The 23,522-nt window shown below is 41.6% G+C and overlaps 1 long non-coding RNA gene across 1 annotated transcript; it reads left to right on the top strand.

The window, feature by feature from the left end:
• Positions 1 to 312: 312 nt before the first annotated feature.
• LOC146796302 (uncharacterized) lies at positions 313 to 3,996 on the top strand. Its single transcript, XR_014969919.1, has 3 exons — positions 313 to 715; positions 1,886 to 2,402; positions 3,634 to 3,996. It is a non-coding gene; the product is annotated as an uncharacterized LOC146796302 (long non-coding RNA).
• The last annotated feature ends 19,526 nt before the right edge of the window (positions 3,997 to 23,522 follow it).

Below are 23,522 nucleotides of genomic sequence, written 5' to 3'. Positions count from 1 at the left end.
AGTGACCAGCAGAGGCAGTGTGCAGAAGAGAATTTCCGTGCATTACTGAGACCAAAAAAAAAAAAAAAACTTGTTTATCAGCCTTTCATCTGCAGAATATATTGAATGACCAGCAGGCAGTGTTGCAGAGGAGAATGACTCTGCGTTCCTGAGACCAAAAAAAAAAAACACCTCGTTCCTCAGCCTTTCATCTGCAGAATATATTGAGTGACCAGCAGAGGCAGTGTTGCAGAAGAGAATGACTCTGCGTTCCTGAGTCCAAAAAAACCAAAAACCTCGTTCCTCAGCCTTTCATCTGCAGAATATATTGAGTGACCAGCAGAGGCAGTGTGCAGAAGAGAATTTTCCTTCGTTGCTGAGACCAAAAACAAAACAAAAAAAACCTTGTTACTCAGCCTTTCATCTGCACACTATATTGTGACCAGCAGAGGCAGTGGGCAGAAGAGAATTTCCCTGCGTTGCTGAGACCAAAAAACCTCGTTCCTAAGCCTTTCATCTGCAGAATATATTGAGTGACCAGCAGAGGCAGTTTGCAGACGAGAATTTCCCTGCATTGCTGAGACCAAAAAAAAAAAAAAACTTGTTTATCAGCATTTCATCTGCAGAATATATTGAATGACCAGCAGGCAGTGTTGCAGAAGAGAATGACTGCGTTCCTGAGACGAAATAAAAAAAAACTCCATCAGCATTCTTTACTCCGTTTTCAATTTATATGGTAAGTCAAACTATGATTTACTCAGTTTGCTTGTCATTAAAAGAAGTTCATCGCATCTGATGGTTTTCAGTACCTTTTAGTAGGGTCTTCAGTATAAATTGAATTTGTGAAGACTGTAGCAATGTGTATGACGCTATGAGTGTCATGATAGTTTATCAAACACTTTGAATGTCTACAAGGCTAAGAAAACTTTCTTTTGAGACTTGTGCGAGCAGTATTTCCTCAGGGGAAATTACTTTCTTTGAGGCTGGAATGAGTTTTCTTAAGTTAGAGCGATTGACTTAGTTTCACATGTAGGGAAGCTCATTTAACGTGGTTCCCTGCACCTTGCATGTTACTCTGGTACAAGAGATGTATTTCTGTTTAGGATACCTTGTGTTCTTGTAACTCCAGCCAACTTTCAAAAGGAGCCCAATGCTTTCAGTGGTGCAAAGGACATTGCCATTACACCTCCTACTACTTGCCTTGCAGTGTTTATTTTAGATGGATATATTGCGCGTAATTGCTGAGGTCTCATTCTCCTTCGTAATCGTCCCCTGGTCGCTTTGTCAAGTGGTGCCCTAACACGATAAAGCTACAGGAGGATGTCATCTGACATGAGGGACAATCAATTGCCTAGCATACAATGGAATATATTTATCATGGTATTGAAATGGGTAGCATTATTTGAGGCTCCTACATTTGTTTGAAGGTGTGATCGATCCCAATATTCTTGAGTTCTCTATAGGTTAGCTGATAGGGATGTGCAAAAACGAAGATGTTAGAATCTGTTATTCATAGTTTTTATTATTCCCACTAACCGTAGCATAAACCTTCCTACCTCAACTTATCGGATAACTTATTTGCTAGTGGTGTACCATAACCTAAAAGATTTTCAGTGAGAAGGGTATGCTGTCACTTGACTGGCCATGAGATCTTTTTATCTACGTCCTAATATAGGTGCTAGAGTTGTCTCGAGAGGGGTAGCAAATAAGACATAGGATTGAGAGTATGCTAGGTGGAAAATAAAATTGAGTTTAGAATTCTTAATGATCTGTGGATTTTCACAATATTACAGACTCCATAGTATTAATTATCAATGCTTTATAAAGATCTGTTTTTTGTTGTTACATTACTTTGGAAATATTCAAGTTCTAAAAATTGACTAACAGTGGACTTTTCCATCTGCAGAATATATAGAATGACCAGCAGAGGCAGTGTGCAGAAGCAAATTTCCATGTGCTGCTAAGACCAAAAAAAAAACAAAAGAACCTCGTTCCTCAGCCTTTCATCTGCAGAATATATTGAGTGACCAGCAGAGGCAGTGTGCAGAAGAGAATTTCCCTGCATTGTTGAGACCAAAAAAAAAAAAAGAACCTCGTTCCTCAGCCTTTCATCTGCAGAATATATTGAGGCAGTTTGCAGAAGAGAATTTCCCTGCGTTGCTGAGACCCAAAAAAAAAAACCTCGTTCCTCAGCCTTTCATCTGCAGAATATATTGAGTGACCAGCAGAGGCAGTGTGCAGAAGAGAATTTCCGTGCATTACTGAGACCAAAAAAAAAAAAAAAACTTGTTCATCAGCCTTTCATCTGCAGAATATATTGAATGACCAGCAGGCAGTGTTGCAGAAGAGAATGACTCTGCGTTCCTGAGACCAAAAAAAAAAAAACTCCATCAGCATTCTTTACTCCGTTTTCAATTTATATGGTAAGTCAAACTCTGATTTACTCAGTTTGCTTGTCATTAAAAGAAGTTCATCGCATCTGACGGTTTTCAGTACCTTTTATTAGGGTCTTCAGTATAAATTGAATTTGTGAAGACTGTAGCAATGTGTATGACGCTATGAGTGTCATGATAGTTTATCAAACACTTTGAATGTCTACAAGGCTAAGAAAACTTTCTTTTGAGACTTGTGCTAGCAGTATTTCCTCAGGGGAAATTACTTTCTTTGAGGCTGGAATGAGTTTTCTTAAGTTAGAGCGATTGACTTAGTTTCACATGTAGGGAAGCTCATTTAACGTGGTTCCCTGCCTGCACTTTGCATGTTACTCTGGTACTAGAGATGTATTTCTGTTTAGGATACCTTGTGTTCTTGAAACTCCAGCCAACTTTCAAAAGGAGCCCAATGCTTTCAGTGGTGCAAAGGACATTGCCATTACACCTCCTACTACTTGCCTTGCAGTGTTTATTTTAGATAGATATATTGCGCGTAATTGCTGAGGTCTCATTCTCCTTCGTAATCGTCCCCTGGTCGCTTTGTCAAGTGGTGCCCTAACACGATAAAGCTACAGGAGGATGTCATCTGACATGAGGGACAATCAATTGCCTAGCATACAATGGAATATATTTATCATGGTATTGAAATGGGTAGCAGGCCAGACAGGATGCCCAACTGAAGATTAACATTCTGAGATGAAAGAAACTAGGGCATTATTTGAGGCTCCTACATTTGTTTGAAGGTGTGATCGATCCTAATATTCTTGAGTTCTCTATAGGTTAGCTGATAGGGATGTGCAAAAACGAAGATGTTAGAATCTGTTATTCATAGTTTTTATTATTCCCACTAACCGTAGCATAAACCTTCCTACCTCAACTTATCAGATAACTTATTTGCTAGTGGTGTACCATAACCTAAAAGATTTTCAGTGAGAAGGGTATGCTGTCACTCGACTGGCCATGAGATCTTTTTATCTACGTCCTAATATAGGTGCTAGAGTTGTCTCGAGAGGGGTAGCAAATAAGACATAGGATTGAGAGTATGCTAGGTGGAAAATAAAATTGAGTTTAGAATTCTTAATGATCTGTGGATTTTCACAATATTACAGACTCCATAGTATTAATTATCAATGCTTTATAAAGATCTGTTTTTTGTTGTTACATTACTTTGGAAATATTCAAGTTCTAAAAATTGACTAACAGTGGACTTTTCCATCTGCAGAATATATAGAATGACCAGCAGAGGCAGTGTGCAGAAGCAAGTTTCCATGTGTTGCTGAGACCAAAAAAAAAACAAAAGAACCTCGTTCCTCAGCCTTTCATCTGCAGAATATATTGAGTGACCAGCAGAGGCAGTGTGCAGAAGAGAATTTCCCTGCATTGTTGAGACCAAAAAAAAAAAAAGAACCTCGTTCCTCAGCCTTTCATCTGCAGAATATATTGAGGCAGTTTGCAGAAGAGAATTTCCCTGCGTTGCTGAGACCCAAAAAAAAAAACCTCGTTCCTCAGCCTTTCATCTGCAGAATATATTGAGTGACCAGCAGAGGCAGTGTGCAGAAGAAAATTTCCGTGCATTACTGAGACCAAAAAAAAAAAAAAAAACTTGTTCATCAGCCTTTCATCTGCAGAATATATTGAATGACCAGCAGGCAGTGTTGCAGAAGAGAATGACTCTGCGTTCCTGAGACCAAAACAAAAAAAACCTCGTTCCTCAGCCTTTCATCTGCAGAATATATTGAGTGACCAGCAGAGGCAGTGTGCAGAAGAGAATTTTCCTTTGTTGCTGAGATCAAAAACAAAACAAAAAAAACCTTGTTACTCAGCCTTTCATCTGCACACTATATTGTGACCAGCAGAGGCAGTGGGCAGAAGAGAATTTCCCTGCGTTGCTGAGACCAAAAAACCTCGTTCCTCAGCCTTTCATCTGCAGAATATATTGAGTGACCAGCAGAGGCAGTTTGCAGACGAGAATTTCCCTGCATTGCTGAGACCAAAAAAAAAAAAAAGAACCTCGTTCCTCAGCCTTTCATCTGCAGAATATATTGAGGCAGTTTGCAGAAGAGAATTTCCCTGCGTTGCTGAGACACAAAAAAAAAAACCTCGTTCCTCAGCCTTTCATCTGCAGAATATATTGAGTGACCAGCAGAGGCAGTGTGCAGAAGAGAATTTCCGTGCATTACTGAGACCAAAAAAAAAAAAAAACTTGTTCATCAGCCTTTCATCTGCAGAATATATTGAATGACCAGCAGGCAGTGTTGCAGAAGAGAATGACTCTGCGTTCCTGAGTCCAAAAAAAACAAAAACCTCGTTCCTCAGCCTTTCATCTGCAGAATATATTGAGTGACCAGCAGAGGCAGTGTGCAGAAGAGAATTTTCCTTCGTTGCTGAGACCAAAAACAAAACAAAAAAAACCTTGTTACTCAGCCTTTCATCTGTGGTAAATAATTTAATTACCGGAACTTAATTTGATGCGGAAAATCTATAACAATAGCTCAGTAAAATAAGAGGCAGAATCCGTGGTATTAGAGGTTCGGAACGGGCTTTATTCCAAGATCAATTTAAATTGAGGAGCTCCATATTCCATCACCACGAAGGTTCAGGAAGTGAAGACGCTACTTTATTGACAAGTAATCATTTTTATACAATAGGCATTACAGTGAAGCAAATGCAGGAGGCGTAACAATTGATAGTAAAGATAAAACATACATGCGTAGCAAAAGTGGGTGTAACTGGGTGTGACTAAAGAACGTCATTAAGTGTGATGTCATAATAGGGTGGTTCCATGAAAGAATTTCGCAATGTCAGCAGAAATACTTGGCAGAAATGCGCGCGCAGCAGCATGACGTGTGATTGACGTGCAACTAGGGGGTGAAGGGGACTTGACATTTAGCTCTACATGTGGCGACAGAAGTCTGGAGGGTCAAGTCAACCTAATCCCAAATCATATCTAACATCCTATGTTTAGAGAACTATGTTATCCAAAAGAGAGGTCTCTTAGAGTAGAATCTTATTCTATACTGACTATACTAACTGTTAGTGCGTGTACAAGCGTCTAAGTGTCTACACTAGATGCGAGGGCAGAAATCTTCCATAGTAACAGGGCTATGAATTACTTGCATAAAGACAGAGAAGCCGGGCCTTTTGCTCGGTAGCTGGGAGAATGTTTACTTAAACTACTAGACAGGAATGCATTGGGTAGGGAGCGGAGCAGATAATTTCGAAGGTGAAATACAGTTTTTGGCAGGCAACAGGCTGATGTCAGGCACCGTTAGCCGCGCAGAGAGTAGGGCAAAGTTCATGGATACAGATGCAAGCTCGGACTGGAGCTTTCAGAGGCAGAAAGCAAGAAAAGGCTTGATGGCAGAATCAGGGCCTACTCGCCTGGACTGAAAAAATGGCATAAGTGAACCATATAAGGCCGGTGGCCTTTCATACTTAGGAATGGAATATCCGGCCCATTCATGGCGGATCTGAAAGAGGACAGGTTTACGGTGGACGCACATGTGTTTGCGTCTTCATAACTGGAACTGGAGGGAACATACATGTACTTGTGATTTATACATGAAACCGTTGGGGTCCAAGATAGGGGACATAACTGACCATAAAAATCCATATTTCCACATTCCCTCCTTGTCCCCTACTTGCCCGTTAAGAGATATCAATCTTCATCAATCCATCGATCTGTTCATATAGCATCATTTGTTCTTCTTTTTTCTTCTGGGATGAATGAAATCTTGGTGGTGGAATACACGATGTGGCACACAGACCACAGATCGCTGGTCCACATTGTAGGCATAGACAGCAACTGAATAGTATGAGAAAGCCAATACCTAGGAAGGATAGGACCTTCCATCCAAAGGTAGATAATACACTCCAAAACCAACCGGACCAAGTCCAAGTGCCTGGATTCTGGTGTATCTGGCTTACAATCTTATGAAGGCGAGTTATGGCTTTATATACAGATGGCGAATTTTCTGGTATGAAAATGCAACAGCTTGATCCGATGACCCTACAAGCTCCGCCCCTATCGGCCAGGATGACGTCAAGGACAAGACGATTTTGAAGCACAACAATCCGCATAGCAGACTGCTCTTCTGTTAAATTGCCTAAGGCGGAAATAGTTTCGTTCACTACTGCTTCAAGGGTTCTGGTTAATCTACGTATCAGCTTACTATTGGTAACTGTACCTATATAGGGAAAGAGACCTTTATTGAAATCTGTGTATTTTTCCCATGCTGTCTCAGTGTAATCGACTATTGGGAGATCTCTCCTTTCTCTATTGTGTACTAAATGAGTGTTTCTGTGATAATCAGGAGGAGCTAGGAAAACAGGTGGAAAAAGGAATCCGATGTAGCAGGTACCATCCCAATCTAGTGGCAAACGTATGTATGCCGTCTGACCACATATGAAGTAGGAATGGCGGGAAGCTCTAAATGTAGACTTGCCTTGATCACGGAATTCTATTACAGTGGTGCATCTACTATGGCCCATATGTATGGAACCATTCTTTCTTACACATAATTCACCTTTAACTGGAAATACTGACATGGCGGGCAAAATTGGAGTAGCTTCGGATTCGACATTCAGGATCATGAGATTAAGCGTAAAATTACCTAATCCATATACTTCATTTTCTAGATCAGTTCCTGTTCTTTTGGGAAGTCCCTCCTTGTTAGGGTGACAGACTTTGAGTAAAACTAAGTTCAGATTTCCCCATACCCAGTTATTCTGGTAAACTGCAGAATTCGAATCTAGGGAATTAATTAAACTAAACCATGCTCCACAGGAGCCGTTGTGTGTGAACGGGTATGGAAAAAGAGGTAGAATTCCTTTATAGTTCTGATAGGGAGGGAGTCGACCACATATCCAACAATTTGTAGCATTGCTAACCTGATGGGAATGATGTAACATACTAATAAAAGTGTTATTGCGCAGCGCAAATCTATAGGACAATTCATGCGGAGGTAATTCACTAAAAGAATGTTCGGCAGTAACATTGTAAACATGTCTAGAAATAGGATAATATGTGTGCAACAATATACTTGCAGTAATTATTAAAAGACTTAAGAAAAACAAAATTAATAACGTCACTGTGCAATGACTACGCAGTGATTTACAGTACGCATGTCGTTTCAACTTTATCCTTCTGTTTCTTTCTCTATACAGGTCTAAGGGGTACATGTCAGAGACAAATTCGACCGATTCACCTTGGAGAGGACTTAAACAATCAAATTGCCTGACTTGCTAGACCGAAGTTTTAGTTTATATTGTTCATGGTTATTCAGTTCAACCAAAGGAAGTTTAGAGTCAATCGGGGAAGACACGCAAGGTGTGTCGTTTACGTCTGACGGTAGTCCATGAAATTTCTTGATATGACTTGAATGTATCCAGCCCTTTCGACCTTCGATCTTCACGGCTGTCCTCGTCGTTAGCAATACGAGTTGAGGCGATTTCCACCTAGGATCCAGCTGAGACTTCCGATCAAAGTTCCTCACTAACACCAGGTCTCCTGGAATTACGTCATGGGGTTTCACCTCGGTGTTGTCGGGAAAAGCTGCAGCTACCTGTGAACGACAAGATTGTAGTGCAGACATCAAGGAAGCCAAGTAATCTGTCAGCGTATTACAGTCAATATCAGTTATTTTGCGTGGTATAGGCGTCCCCCACATATTTGGTGGTCTACCGAAGATCACCTCATAAGGGGATAGCTCTGTTCGAGAGTGTGCTACCATTCTCATGTAAAAGAGTGCAACGGGTAAGGCTACTACCCAGTCGACACCTTTCTCTCTACAAATTTTGGACAATCTAATTTTCAGGGTCTGATTATGTCGTTCCACGAGACCTGCTGCCTCGGGGTGTCGGACACAGTGAAATTTCCACTGATAGCCTAACAAAAGTGAAACGTGTTTCATTAGTTCGGATGAGAACGGCTGGCCGTTATCTGAGTAGACAACACGTGGTAAACCGTATCGTGGGAAGAATTCTCGAACCAACTGTTTGGCAGTAGTCGGGGCAGTGTAATCTGAAACCGGGTATGCCTCTGTCCAACGGGAAAGAGCACAGACAACTACGAGAACATATTTGAATCCTCGACATCGTTCCATCTGGATATAATCCGTCTGGAGGACTTCAAAAGGGTGATCAGGAGGCTGAAATCCACCCTGTTCTACGGGAATGCTTTTACCTGGGTTAAACTGACAACAGATCATACAGGTACGAACTTTTTGTTTAGCTGCTGCTCGTAAATGTTTGTTGAACCAAATGTGTTGAATGCTGTCTAGCATAGCTTTTTCTCCTAGATGCGCTGGACTATGTACAGTGTTAATAATGACTTGGACCATTGAATCAGGAAGGAACCACACAGATTTTTCCTTCGTCATCCATCCTTGATCCGTTTGGATCCCTCCTAATTCAGTCCATTTCTTTATTTCGTCTGGTGTAGCATGTGTCTGTATGTCGATTACGTCAAGAGCGGGATCCTTAACCGTCATGCAATATGTTGGTGTCGGGACTATTGTCTTTGTCATGTCGGATGTTTGAGTTTGAGCAGTCTGTTTAGCTGTTCTGTCAGCTAGATCGTTGCCTTGAGAAATGATATCAGTAACTTTCGTATGAGCTTTACATTTCATAATTGATATTGCAGTGGGTAGATGTATTGCATCTAATAAGGCATGAATGAGGGGTCCGTGCTGAATGTGGGCACCGTGAGAAGTTAAATAACCTCTCTCTCGCCACAGCATGCCGAAGTCATGTACAACTCCGAATGCATAACGTGAATCAGTGTATATGTTGACTTTTTTATTTGTGGCTTGAATACAGGCTTGTGTCAGAGCGATGAGCTCTGCGGCTTGAGCGGACAAGGTATTTATGCAATTTGTTTCAACGATTTCAGTGTCTGTTGTGACTGCGTAAGCGGCCACTAGCTCTCCTGTACCTGTTCTCATACATGAACCATCTACATACAACGTCAGGTCTGGGTCTGACAATGGGACGTCTGTCAAATCTTGTCTGGGTTTCGTCGTGATAGTGATAACTTCAATACAATCATGTGCTAGTGGGTCTGTTCCGTTTATTGGTAACAGTGTGGCAGGATTCAATGTACTACAACGTCTGATTTCTATATGTGGCTGAAACAATGTTAATTCGTAACCAGTAAGTCGTGCTATAGTCAAGTGTTGTGTTTGTGTGCGGTTCAAGAGAACCTCTACTGCATGTGGTACTTGTACTGTCAATGGATGTCCTAATACTATGGCATCGCTTTGTCTGATTGCTAAAGCTGTTGCTGCCACTGATTTCAGGCACGCAGGCAAAGCCTGAGCTACGGGGTCTAATTTACTAGAAAAATAAGCACATGGTTTGTGTGATCCTGCTTGTTCCTGTGTGAGTACTGACAAGGCAGTACCTTCGCGTTCTGTAACGAAGAGTGTAAACTGTTTATTGTAACATGGTGTTGCTAAAACAGGTGCTTGGCATAAGGCTTTCTTTAGGCTTTCAAAAGCTTGTGTATGTTCCTGAGTCCAAGGGAGAACAGTCGATGTGGCTGCCTCCTGTGTTGTCAATTGAATGAGTGGTTTTGCTAGAAATGCATACTGAGGGATCCACTGCCTACAATATGAAGTGAGGCCTATGAAAGCCCGCACCTCCTTTTGTGTCTTGGGTATTGGCATATTAGCAATTAGCTGGATGCGATCTGATGTAAGCTGCCTTCCCTCCTTGGACAGCGAGTGACCAAGGTAAACAACTCGCTGGACACAGAATTGCAGCTTAGAAGGGGACACCTTGTGCCCCTTTTCGGCCAAAAATTGTAAAACCGTCAGTGAGGCTTTTTCACATTCAGGTTCGCTTCTAGCGGTGATCAGCAGATCATCGACATATTGAAGTAGGGCAGTGTTGACTGGCATGTGGATACTGTCGAGTTCTCGTTTCAGTGCTTGGCTATAAATGCTGGGGCTTTCTGTAAATCCTTGAGGTGCGCGTGTGAATTTAAAGCTACGTCCATTTAAACTAAATCGGAACAAATATTGGCTTTCCGGATCTATTGGGACGCTGAAGAAGGCATTCTTGAGATCAATTACAGTAAAGCATGTCGCTTCGGAATCAATGGCTGTCAGTAATGAAGAAATGTCTGGGACTACGGGGTATTGTGGTACTATGCATTTATTTAATTCGCGCAGATCAATAACTAATCGATATACTGGCGGGGCTGTTGGATCGGTTCGTTTAAGAATCGGAATTATCGGTGAATTACATACATTGGAGTCAGTTTCCACAACCACTCCTTGGGTAATAAGCTCGTCAATGATTTGCAGTAAAGCTACTACAGCATCTGGGGGTAACTTGTATTGTCGCATTCCACTCCTGCCTTTAGTGTGACTCGATATGGTGTAATGTTCATGCAACCAACATCTGTAGGGCCTTGTGCCCATAAATGTGTGGGTAAAGTCTGTAGTCGGTGATCCATGTCTCGGGACACGTAGTGCCCTTTGAAATCACGTAAAAACAATCTTACTCCTTCCGGAGAACAACATATAATAGCTCCTAGAGCTTTCAAAGTTTTTATGCCTAACAAGTTTTCTGGACATGATTTAGTAAGTAATAAATCTGTAGTTCGTGTCAAGGGACCGATCGTAAGTGGAAGAGGCTGTGTTACTTCGTTAATGATAGGTTTTCCTGAAAAGCCAAGGGAAATATTCTGTGAGCCTGAGAGGGGTGCCCCTGGAACTTCACTACGTTTATTTGTTGTTCGGCTTGCCCCTGTATCAAGTAAGAATTTTCTATCTTGACCTAACAGTTCACTGTGTACATAAGGTCCTTCTTGATCTACAGGGACCTCAATAAGGGGTAAGCCAACTTCCCTCTCTAGGCTGTTTCATGAGTATCGTTGATAATCAGGATAGTCATACTGTGCGGTCTGATACATCTGTCGGGTCGTTGTTTGTGTGGCAGCAATAGGCTGCGGTGGCGGAGCTGGCATAGACTGTTGCGGAGCTGGCATGGACTGTGCATGCTGCGGTGCTCCTTGTTGGTTCTGATCCTGTCTAAGTGGTCGTGGTCTTTCTTTTGTGTTACCTATGGCGATATTATGTTTTAAAACGGGACAATCGTGTACATAATGACCTGGCTGTTTACAATAGTTGCACGTCCCTTTAACAGGACCTGTTGAAACACTGGACTGTGTTATACCCTTCTTATGACCATCAGCCGGAACTGTCTGGGAAACTAGCATTTTCATTTTCGTGTCCTTCATGCGCCTATGTTCATGTTCTTGTTCTTCTCTAATTCTATTGTGATGGTACTGTAGCATTTGTAACATTTGTGACGGAGTGTTACCTTGCCAGGTACTCTCGAATTTCAATACTCTATTCTTAACTTGGGGCAAGGCATTTTCAACCAATTTTGTCACAAACAGATGTGGATACGACTCGCTACTTGCTTTTATTCCACTATTTATACCAAAACATTTCTCAAATCGGGAATAGAAATCACTAGTGTCTTCATCTTGCTTTTGTTTACAGGCTGAGATTGCACCCCAGTCTTCCTTTTTCGTAGTTAATAAACGTGGCAGTACCTGTACTAGTAGACCTGGTAGTGCTTTGGTCTTGTCCCCGAGCCCTGAACCTGGACCTCGAGCTTTTTCTTCGTTCTCTAATCCTGTCCAATCTATCTTCTGGTCTCCCACCTCCCAATCCTTTTCCTTGAGTTTTTCGTAAATGCCCGCAGGCATTAATACCTTCAATATTGTCATAATGTCGGGGTAGGTATATTCTCCCATGAGTAACATATCTTTAATTTCACGGTGGAAACCCGCTGGGTCTTTGTCATGACTGGGTACCACTTTCTTCATTTCTAATAGTTCTATTTTGGATATGGGTGTGTATACAAACACACGTTTAAACTCATTGTCATCACCCTTTATCGGGTGCACTTCGCGTAAGGGATTTTGTCGATCCATGTAATACGTCGTTCTTTCCTTGATGGGCAGTGAGACATGTTCAGGACATACAAAAAGGATGTACTGCTTTCTGGATTCTAGTATTTCTCTAATTAACTTAGTACCGGAACCTCTCCATTTATTCGTGAGTAATTCAGTCAATATATCAGGTAAGGGGCCAGGATCGGAGTGTTGGCTTTTATATAATATAAGGAGTTGTTGAATCATATAGATACCAGCTAAACGCTGTTCATCTGGGGCGAGGTTCAAAAACGTATGTGCTAGTGTATCATCACCATATTTTCCAGGACTATCAACCCAGTGTACGGCTGACCTGGCTAATTCTTGTTCGTCCATAGAATCGAGTATATGATAACCCCTTCGTTCTCGGAGTAATTTGTCTGCGGCTTGGAACGAATGTTCGGGGGACCTTGTATTTATTATAGGAGTTTGGAATTTTCTGTTATTATCTGGACGTATCGGACGTATCGGATCAGTAAAGCATCTAGTATTATTGCAAGATCTTCCTCTACCTACATAGGCCATAGTTTCTAACTGTCCTGTGGGCAGTTCTAATTCTTCCTCGTCCTCGGTTTGTTCTGGTTCGTCTACTGCTAATCTTTCCTCGTGTATTCGTTCTATTTCTTTGCGGATCTTTCGGCTCATAGCTACTATACATGATCGTTTATCGTGTCTCCCCTCTGATATATTCTTACCCCATGTGGTAAGAATTTGCATTTCTTCCGGATTTACCCCTGGTTGATCTTGATTTCTGATCACACAGTTTATGAGGAAACGTAACAGTTCCCCCTGTATTTCCACCTTTTGGTACTCCATGGCTCTGTTAATACTCTCAGGGTCTCGCCCTGACTGAACAAAATGATATATATTTTCTAAATGTGCAGTCATTCCTGGTAGCTTCCCTAAGTATATTGCAGCTCGTCGGATACGTAATGATGCCAGCATCATTTCGTCCCCTTTTCCGGGCACAGGGTCATATCTACAATCTATTAGAAGTTCCTTGAGCGTGTTGGGAGTTACTAGTTTGGGTGTACGTTGGTGGGCTAATTCTTGAAAGGAAAGTTTATTTGTTCTGGGTGGCGTAGAAAAAATGCTTGATGTACCTCCGGTAGCACCACCTGGGGTGCTGGATGTGAAAGGATTCGTTGAACGTGATATAGCAACCATAGGTGTGGATGCAGATGTAGAAACAGATGTGCTTGCCGGAACTTGTGTCGGGGTTTGCTGTTGCAGAGGTACAGACGAAGGAGGGTCTTGGCGTTGAACCCCCTCGGCAGGCGGTCTATGTGGCGCAGCATTAGCATACTCGGGAGCTGCGTCGTCTAAATAAGAGGAAAAAAAAACATCTTCTGCGGTTCTGGGATGTCCTTTGGGATGTACTTTTATCGGAAACAATGGGGGTGGCAAGTCTTTTGGTATTTCCGGAGTAGCCTTAGGTAACCCTTCGGCCAGAAGAGGATACATACCATTCACAAGGGCATTTCTTTGTCTGTCTGTTTGTTCTGACTTTACTCGAGTACCTTCTTCAATTAATACATTTTCTCGAACTTTATTTGAATTCTCCTTACTTTTCTCTTCCTGTCTGAGCGCTTTTTCTGTACGTCTATATGATTCTTTACGCCATAATTCAATGGCATCTTTCTGTGACTGTCTAGCTTTCTTTTTCCATAATTCTTCTTCTACTTTCATAATGCAATCTGCATCCCAGGTCCCAGCTGCGGGCCACCTCTGACTTTCTGGTAATTCCTTGGTGTAGTCTGCCCATAGATCAAGAAATAATATGGCGTCTAGGCCATGTTTATGATACATGAAGTACCCTGGAGTGTCCCTAGGAGGAATGGGAACAGCTTCTTCGAGTACCCCTTTTCTAGTTTTGATCGGTCTTAATTTCGAAAAGAGCGGCATATTGAGAACTGATCTGATACCTAATTTTGAACACGTTTAATACCATAAAACACAATAATGAACAGTCATTCACACCACAGTATACAGAACGTATTTAAAACATTTTAACATTTAACATTTAATGAATAAACAATGATGGCCATTTAGGGAACTAGTCACTAAGCATAATACTCGATACTAACTAGGTTATTCTGAATTATATACTAGACATACTTGATATACTGCTAAACAGTACAGATACACTGCTGAAACAGTGCAGACCGGATTTGTGTACCCAAACCCGTCTTGACCGGCACAAACTATGTGCACGTCAGAACGCCTCCCCGATAATGGTACTCACCGGGTAGCTCGGAACGGAAGGCCTCGGAACTGAACTGAACTTGAACCGGACTGGACTCGACTCGGAACTTCGGAAACTTCGGAAACTGGTGGGCCTCTGTATACCTCGGATCTTGCTCTCTCAGCTAGGCTCTGGTCGGGATACTTCGCACTTCTCACCGCCTCCTCTGGGTGTTGATCGCAGCCTCAGTTACCCCCGCTCGGCAGGAGGGAGATACAGGAAATCTTGTGGGTACGCGTTGTTGTCCGTCCAACTGTGACAGGAGACCGGGCCTGCTACGCACCGCCGGCGCGTGAGATGAGAAAGTGTCCCTGTTCGGGCGCCATTTATGTGGTAAATAATTTAATTACCGGAACTTAATTTGATGCGGAAAATCTATAACAATAGCTCAGTAAAATAAGAGGCAGAATCCGTGGTATTAGAGGTTCGGAACGGGCTTTATTCCAAGATCAATTTAAATTGAGGAGCTCCATATTCCATCACCACGAAGGTTCAGGAAGTGAAGACGCTACTTTATTGACAAGTAATCATTTTTATACAATAGGCATTACAGTGAAGCAAATGCAGGAGGCGTAACAATTGATAGTAAAGATAAAACATACATGCGTAGCAAAAGTGGGTGTAACTGGGTGTAACTAAAGAACGTCATCAGGTATGATGTCATAATAGGGTGGTTCCATGAAAGAATTTCGCAATGTCAGCAGAAATACTTGGCAGAAATGCGCGCGCAGCAGCATGACGTGTGATTGACGTGCAACTAGGGGGTGAAGGGGACTTGACATTTAGCTCTACATGTGGCGACAGAAGTCTGGAGGGTCAAGTCAACCTAATCCCAAATCATATCTAACATCCTATGTTTAGAGAACTATGTTATCCAAAAGAGAGGTCTCTTAGAGTAGAATCTTATTCTATACTGACTATACTAACTGTTAGTGCGTGTACAAGCGTCTAAGTGTCTACACTAGATGCGAGGGCAGAAATCTTCCATAGTAACAGGGCTATGAATTACTTGCATAAAGACAGAGAAGCCGGGCCTTTTGCTCGGTAGCTGGGAGAATGTTTACTTAAACTACTAGACAGGAATGCATTGGGTAGGGAGCGGAGCAGATAATTTCGAAGGTGAAATACAGTTTTTGGCAGGCAACAGGCTGATGTCAGGCACCGTTAGCCGCGCAGAGAGTAGGGCAAAGTTCATGGATACAGATGCGAGCTCGGACTGGAGCTTTCAGAGGCAGAAAGCAAGAAAAGGCTTGATGGCAGAATCAGGGCCTACTCGCCTGGACTGAAAAAATGGCATAAGTGAACCATATAAGGCCGGTGGCCTTTCATACTTAGGAATGGAATATCCGGCCCATTCATGGCGGATCTGAAAGAGGACAGGTTGACGGTGGACGCACATGTGTTTGCGTCTTCATAACTGGAACTGGAGGGAACATACATGTACTTGTGATTTATACATGAAACCGTTGGGGTCCAAGATAGGGGACATAACTGACCATAAAAATCCATATTTCCACACATCTGCACACTATATTGTGACCAGCAGAGGCAGTGGGCAGAAGAGAATTTCCCTGCGTTGCTGAGACCAAAAAACCTCGTTCCTAAGCCTTTCATTTGCAGAATATATTGAGTGACCAGCAGAGGCAGTTTGCAGACGAGAATTTCCCTGCATTGCTGAGACCAAAAAAAATAAAAAACTTGTTTATCAGCCTTTCATCTGCAGAATATATTGAATGACCAGCAGGCAGTGTTGCAGAAGAGAATGACTGCGTTCCTGAGACGAAATAAAAAAAAACTCCATCAGCATTCTTTACTCCGTTTTCAATTTATATGGTAAGTCAAACTATGATTTACTCAGTTTGCTTGTCATTAAAAGAAGTTCATCGCATCTGACGGTTTTCAGTACCTTTTAGTAGGGTCTTCAGTATAAATTGAATTTGTGAAGACTGTAGCAATGTGTATGACGCTATGAGTGTCATGATAGTTTATCAAACACTTTGAATGTCTACAAGGCTAAGAAAACTTTCTTTTGAGACTTGTGCTAGCAGTATTTCCTCAGGGGAAATTACTTTCTTTGAGGCTTGAATGAGTTTTCTTAAGTTAGAGCGATTGACTTAGTTTCACATGTAGGGAAGCTCATTTAACGTGGTTCCCTGCACTTTGCATGTTACTCTGGTACAAGAGATGTATTTCTGTTTAGGATACCTTGTGTTCTTGTAACTCCAGCCAACTTTCAAAAGGAGCCCAATGCTTTCAGTGGTGCAAAGGACATTGCCATTACACCTCCTACTACTTGCCTTGCAGTGTTTATTTTAGATAGATATATTGCGCGTAATTGCTGAGGTCTCATTCTCCTTCGTAATCGTCCCCTGGTCGCTTTGTCAAGTGGTGCCCTAACACGATAAAGCTACAGGAGGATGTCATCTGACATGAGGGACAATCAATTGCCTAGCATACAATGGAATATATTTATCATGGTATTGAAATGGGTAGCAGGCCAGACAGGATGCCCAACTGAAGATTAACATTCTGAGATGAAAGAAACTAGGGCATTATTTGAGGCTCCTACATTTGTTTGAAGGTGTGATCGATCCTAACATTCTTGAGTTCTCTATAGGTTAGCTGATAGGGATGTGCAAAAACGAAGATGTTAGAATCTGTTATTCATAGTTTTTATTATTCCCACTAACCGTAGCATAAACCTTCCTACCTCAACTTATCAGATAACTTATTTGCTAGTGGTGTACCATAACCTAAAAGATTTTCAGTGAGAAGGGTATGCTGTCACTCGACTGGCCATGAGATCTTTTTATCTACGTCCTAATATAGGTGCTAGAGTTGTCTCGAGAGGGGTAGCAAATAAGACATAGGATTGAGAGTATGCTAGGTGGAAAATAAAATTGAGTTTAGAATTCTTAATGATCTGTGGATTTTCACAATATTACAGACTCCATAGTATTAATTATCAATGCTTTTATAAAGATCTGTTTTTTGTTGTTACATTACTTTGGAAATATTCAAGTTCTAAAAATTGACTAACAGTGGACTTTTCCATCTGCAGAATATATAGAATGACCAGCAGAGGCAGTGTGCAGAAGCAAGTTTCCATGTGCTGCTGAGACCAAAAAAAAAAACAAAAGAACCTCGTTCCTCAGCCTTTCATCTGCAGAATATATTGAGTGACCAGCAGAGGCAGTGTGCAGAAGAGAATTTCCCTGCATTGTTGAGACCAAAAAAAAAAAAAGAACCTCGTTCCTCAGCCTTTCATCTGCAGAATATATTGAGGCAGTTTGCAGAAGAGAATTTCCCTGCGTTGCTGAGACCCAAAAAAAAAAACCTCGTTCCTCAGCCTTTCATCTGCAGAATATATTGAGTGACCAGCAGAGGCAGTGTGCAGAAGAGAATTTCCCTGCATTGTTGAGACCAAAAAAAAAAAAAAAGAACCTCGTTCCTCAGCCTTTCATCTGCAGAATATATTGAGGCAGTTTGCAGAAGAGAATTTCCCTGCGTTGCTGAGACCCAAAAAAAAAACCTCGTTCCTCAGCCTTTCATCTGCAGAACATATTGAGTGACCAGCAGAGGCAGTGTGCAGAAGAGAATTTCCGTGCATTACTGAGACCAAAAAAAAAAAAAAACTTGTTCATCTGCAGAATATATTGAATGACCAGCAGGCAGTGTTGCAGAGGAGAATGACTCTGCGTTCCTGAGACCAAAAAAAAAAAACACCTCGTTCCTCAGCCTTTCATCTGCAGAATATATTGAGTGACCAGCAGAGGCAGTGTTGCAGAAGAGAATGACTCTGCGTTCCTGAGTCCAAAAAAAACAAAAACCTCGTTCCTCAGCCTTTCATCTGCAGAATATATTGAGTGACCAGCAGAGGCAGTGTGCAGAAGAGAATTTTCCTTCGTTGCTGAGACCAAAAACAAAACAAAAAAAACCTTGTTACTCAGCCTTTCATCTGCACACTATATTGTGACCAGCAGAGGCAGTGGGCAGAAGAGAATTTCCCTGCGTTGCTGAGACCAAAAAACCTCGTTCCTAAGCCTTTCATCTGCAGAATATATTGAGTGACCAGCAGAGGCAGTTTGCAGACGAGAATTTCCCTGCATTGCTGAGACCAAAAAAAAAAAAAAGAACCTCGTTCCTCAGCCTTTCATCTGCAGAATATATTGAGGCAGTTTGCAGAAGAGAATTTCCCTGCGTTGCTGAGACACAAAAAAAAAAACCTCGTTCCTCAGCCTTTCATCTGCAGAATATATTGAGTGACCAGCAGAGGCAGTGTGCAGAAGAGAATTTCCGTGCATTACTGAGACCAAAAAAAAAAAAAAACTTGTTCATCAGCCTTTCATCTGCAGAATATATTGAATGACCAGCAGGCAGTGTTGCAGAAGAGAATGACTCTGCGTTCCTGAGTCCAAAAAAAACAAAAACCTCGTTCCTCAGCCTTTCATCTGCAGAATATATTGAGTGACCAGCAGAGGCAGTGTGCAGAAGAGAATTTTCCTTCGTTGCTGAGACCAAAAACAAAACAAAAAAAACCTTGTTACTCAGCCTTTCATCTGTGGTAAATAATTTAATTACCGGAACTTAATTTGATGCGGAAAATCTATAACAATAGCTCAGTAAAATAAGAGGCAGAATCCGTGGTATTAGAGGTTCGGAACGGGCTTTATTCCAAGATCAATTTAAATTGAGGAGCTCCATATTCCATCACCACGAAGGTTCAGGAAGTGAAGACGCTACTTTATTGACAAGTAATCATTTTTATACAATAGGCATTACAGTGAAGCAAATGCAGGAGGCGTAACAATTGATAGTAAAGATAAAACATACATGCGTAGCAAAAGTGGGTGTAACTGGGTGTAACTAAAGAACGTCATCAGGTATGATGTCATAATAGGGTGGTTCCATGAAAGAATTTCGCAATGTCAGCAGAAATACTTGGCAGAAATGCGCGCGCAGCAGCATGACGTGTGATTGACGTGCAACTAGGGGGTGAAGGGGACTTGACATTTAGCTCTACATGTGGCGACAGAAGTCTGGAGGGTCAAGTCAACCTAATCCCAAATCATATCTAACATCCTATGTTTAGAGAACTATGTTATCCAAAAGAGAGGTCTCTTAGAGTAGAATCTTATTCTATACTGACTATACTAACTGTTAGTGCGTGTACAAGCGTCTTAAGTGTCTACACTAGATGCGAGGGCAGAAATCTTCCATAGTAACAGGGCTATGAATTACTTGCATAAAGACAGAGAAGCCGGGCCTTTTGCTCGGTAGCTGGGAGAATGTTTACTTAAACTACTAGACAGGAATGCATTGGGTAGGGAGCGGAGCAGATAATTTCGAAGGTGAAATACAGTTTTTGGCAGGCAACAGGCTGATGTCAGGCACCGTTAGCCGCGCAGAGAGTAGGGCAAAGTTCATGGATACAGATGCGAGCTCGGACTGGAGCTTTCAGAGGCAGAAAGCAAGAAAAGGCTTGATGGCAGAATCAGGGCCTACTCGCCTGGACTGAAAAAATGGCATAAGTGAACCATATAAGGCCGGTGGCCTTTCATACTTAGGAATGGAATATCCGGCCCATTCATGGCGGATCTGAAAGAGGACAGGTTGACGGTGGACGCACATGTGTTTGCGTCTTCATAACTGGAACTGGAGGGAACATACATGTACTTGTGATTTATACATGAAACCGTTGGGGTCCAAGATAGGGGACATAACTGACCATAAAAATCCATATTTCCACACATCTGCACACTATATTGTGACCAGCAGAGGCAGTGGGCAGAAGAGAATTTCCCTGCGTTGCTGAGACCAAAAAACCTCGTTCCTAAGCCTTTCATTTGCAGAATATATTGAGTGACCAGCAGAGGCAGTTTGCAGACGAGAATTTCCCTGCATTGCTGAGACCAAAAAAAATAAAAAACTTGTTTATCAGCCTTTCATCTGCAGAATATATTGAATGACCAGCAGGCAGTGTTGCAGAAGAGAATGACTGCGTTCCTGAGACGAAATAAAAAAAAACTCCATCAGCATTCTTTACTCCGTTTTCAATTTATATGGTAAGTCAAACTATGATTTACTCAGTTTGCTTGTCATTAAAAGAAGTTCATCGCATCTGACGGTTTTCAGTACCTTTTAGTAGGGTCTTCAGTATAAATTGAATTTGTGAAGACTGTAGCAATGTGTATGACGCTATGAGTGTCATGATAGTTTATCAAACACTTTGAATGTCTACAAGGCTAAGAAAACTTTCTTTTGAGACTTGTGCTAGCAGTATTTCCTCAGGGGAAATTACTTTCTTTGAGGCTTGAATGAGTTTTCTTAAGTTAGAGCGATTGACTTAGTTTCACATGTAGGGAAGCTCATTTAACGTGGTTCCCTGCACTTTGCATGTTACTCTGGTACAAGAGATGTATTTCTGTTTAGGATACCTTGTGTTCTTGTAACTCCAGCCAACTTTCAAAAGGAGCCCAATGCTTTCAGTGGTGCAAAGGACATTGCCATTACACCTCCTACTACTTGCCTTGCAGTGTTTATTTTAGATAGATATATTGCGCGTAATTGCTGAGGTCTCATTCTCCTTCGTAATCGTCCCCTGGTCGCTTTGTCAAGTGGTGCCCTAACACGATAAAGCTACAGGAGGATGTCATCTGACATGAGGGACAATCAATTGCCTAGCATACAATGGAATATATTTATCATGGTATTGAAATGGGTAGCAGGCCAGACAGGATGCCCAACTGAAGATTAACATTCTGAGATGAAAGAAACTAGGGCATTATTTGAGGCTCCTACATTTGTTTGAAGGTGTGATCGATCCTAACATTCTTGAGTTCTCTATAGGTTAGCTGATAGGGATGTGCAAAAACGAAGATGTTAGAATCTGTTATTCATAGTTTTTATTATTCCCACTAACCGTAGCATAAACCTTCCTACCTCAACTTATCAGATAACTTATTTGCTAGTGGTGTACCATAACCTAAAAGATTTTCAGTGAGAAGGGTATGCTGTCACTCGACTGGCCATGAGATCTTTTTATCTACGTCCTAATATAGGTGCTAGAGTTGTCTCGAGAGGGGTAGCAAATAAGACATAGGATTGAGAGTATGCTAGGTGGAAAATAAAATTGAGTTTAGAATTCTTAATGATCTGTGGATTTTCACAATATTACAGACTCCATAGTATTAATTATCAATGCTTTTATAAAGATCTGTTTTTTGTTGTTACATTACTTTGGAAATATTCAAGTTCTAAAAATTGACTAACAGTGGACTTTTCCATCTGCAGAATATATAGAATGACCAGCAGAGGCAGTGTGCAGAAGCAAGTTTCCATGTGCTGCTGAGACCAAAAAAAAAAACAAAAGAACCTCGTTCCTCAGCCTTTCATCTGCAGAATATATTGAGTGACCAGCAGAGGCAGTGTGCAGAAGAGAATTTCCCTGCATTGTTGAGACCAAAAAAAAAAAAAGAACCTCGTTCCTCAGCCTTTCATCTGCAGAATATATTGAGGCAGTTTGCAGAAGAGAATTTCCCTGCGTTGCTGAGACCCAAAAAAAAAAACCTCGTTCCTCAGCCTTTCATCTGCAGAATATATTGAGTGACCAGCAGAGGCAGTGTGCAGAAGAGAATTTCCCTGCATTGTTGAGACCAAAAAAAAAAAAAAAGAACCTCGTTCCTCAGCCTTTCATCTGCAGAATATATTGAGGCAGTTTGCAGAAGAGAATTTCCCTGCGTTGCTGAGACCCAAAAAAAAAACCTCGTTCCTCAGCCTTTCATCTGCAGAACATATTGAGTGACCAGCAGAGGCAGTGTGCAGAAGAGAATTTCCGTGCATTACTGAGACCAAAAAAAAAAAAAAACTTGTTCATCTGCAGAATATATTGAATGACCAGCAGGCAGTGTTGCAGAGGAGAATGACTCTGCGTTCCTGAGACCAAAAAAAAAAAAAACCTCGTTCCTCAGCCTTTCATCTGCAGAATATATTGAGTGACCAGCAGAGGCAGTGTTGCAGAAGAGAATGACTCTGCGTTCCTGAGTCCAAAAAAAACAAAAACCTCGTTCCTCAGCCTTTCATCTGCAGAATATATTGAGTGACCAGCAGAGGCAGTGTGCAGAAGAGAATTTTCCTTCGTTGCTGAGACCAAAAACAAAACAAAAAAAACCTTGTTACTCAGCCTTTCATCTGCACACTATATTGTGACCAGCAGAGGCAGTGGGCAGAAGAGAATTTCCCTGCGTTGCTGAGACCAAAAAACCTCGTTCCTAAGCCTTTCATCTGCAGAATATATTGAGTGACCAGCAGAGGCAGTTTGCAGACGAGAATTTCCCTGCATTGCTGAGACCAAAAAAAAAAAAAAACTTGTTTATCAGCCTTTCATCTGCAGAATATATTGAATGACCAGCAGGCAGTGTTGCAGAAGAGAATGACTTCGTTCCTGAGACGAAATAAAAAAAAACTCCATCAGCATTCTTTACTCCGTTTTCAATTTATATGGTAAGTCAAACTATGATTTACTCAGTTTGCTTGTCATTAAAAGAAGTTCATCGCATCTGACGGTTTTCAGTACCTTTTAGTAGGGTCTTCAGTATAAATTGAATTTGTGAAGACTGTAGCAATGTGTATGACGCTATGAGTGTCATGATAGTTTATCAAACACTTTGAATGTCTACAAGGCTAAGAAAACTTTCTTTTGAGACTTGTGCTAGCAGTATTTCCTCAGGGGAAATTACTTTCTTTGAGGCTGGAATGAGTTTTCTTAAGTTAGAGCGATTGACTTAGTTTCACATGTAGGGAAGCTCATTTAACGTGGTTCCCTGCACTTTGCATGTTACTCTGGTACAAGAGATGTATTTCTGTTTAGGATACCTTGTGTTCTTGTAACTCCAGCCAACTTTCAAAAGGAGCC

The sequence above is a fragment of the Triturus cristatus genome, chromosome 10 (assembly GCF_964204655.1).
Source record: "Triturus cristatus chromosome 10, aTriCri1.1, whole genome shotgun sequence".
Lineage (NCBI taxonomy): Eukaryota > Metazoa > Chordata > Amphibia > Caudata > Salamandridae > Triturus > Triturus cristatus.
This window is presented reverse-complemented; position numbering and strand designations above follow the sequence as displayed.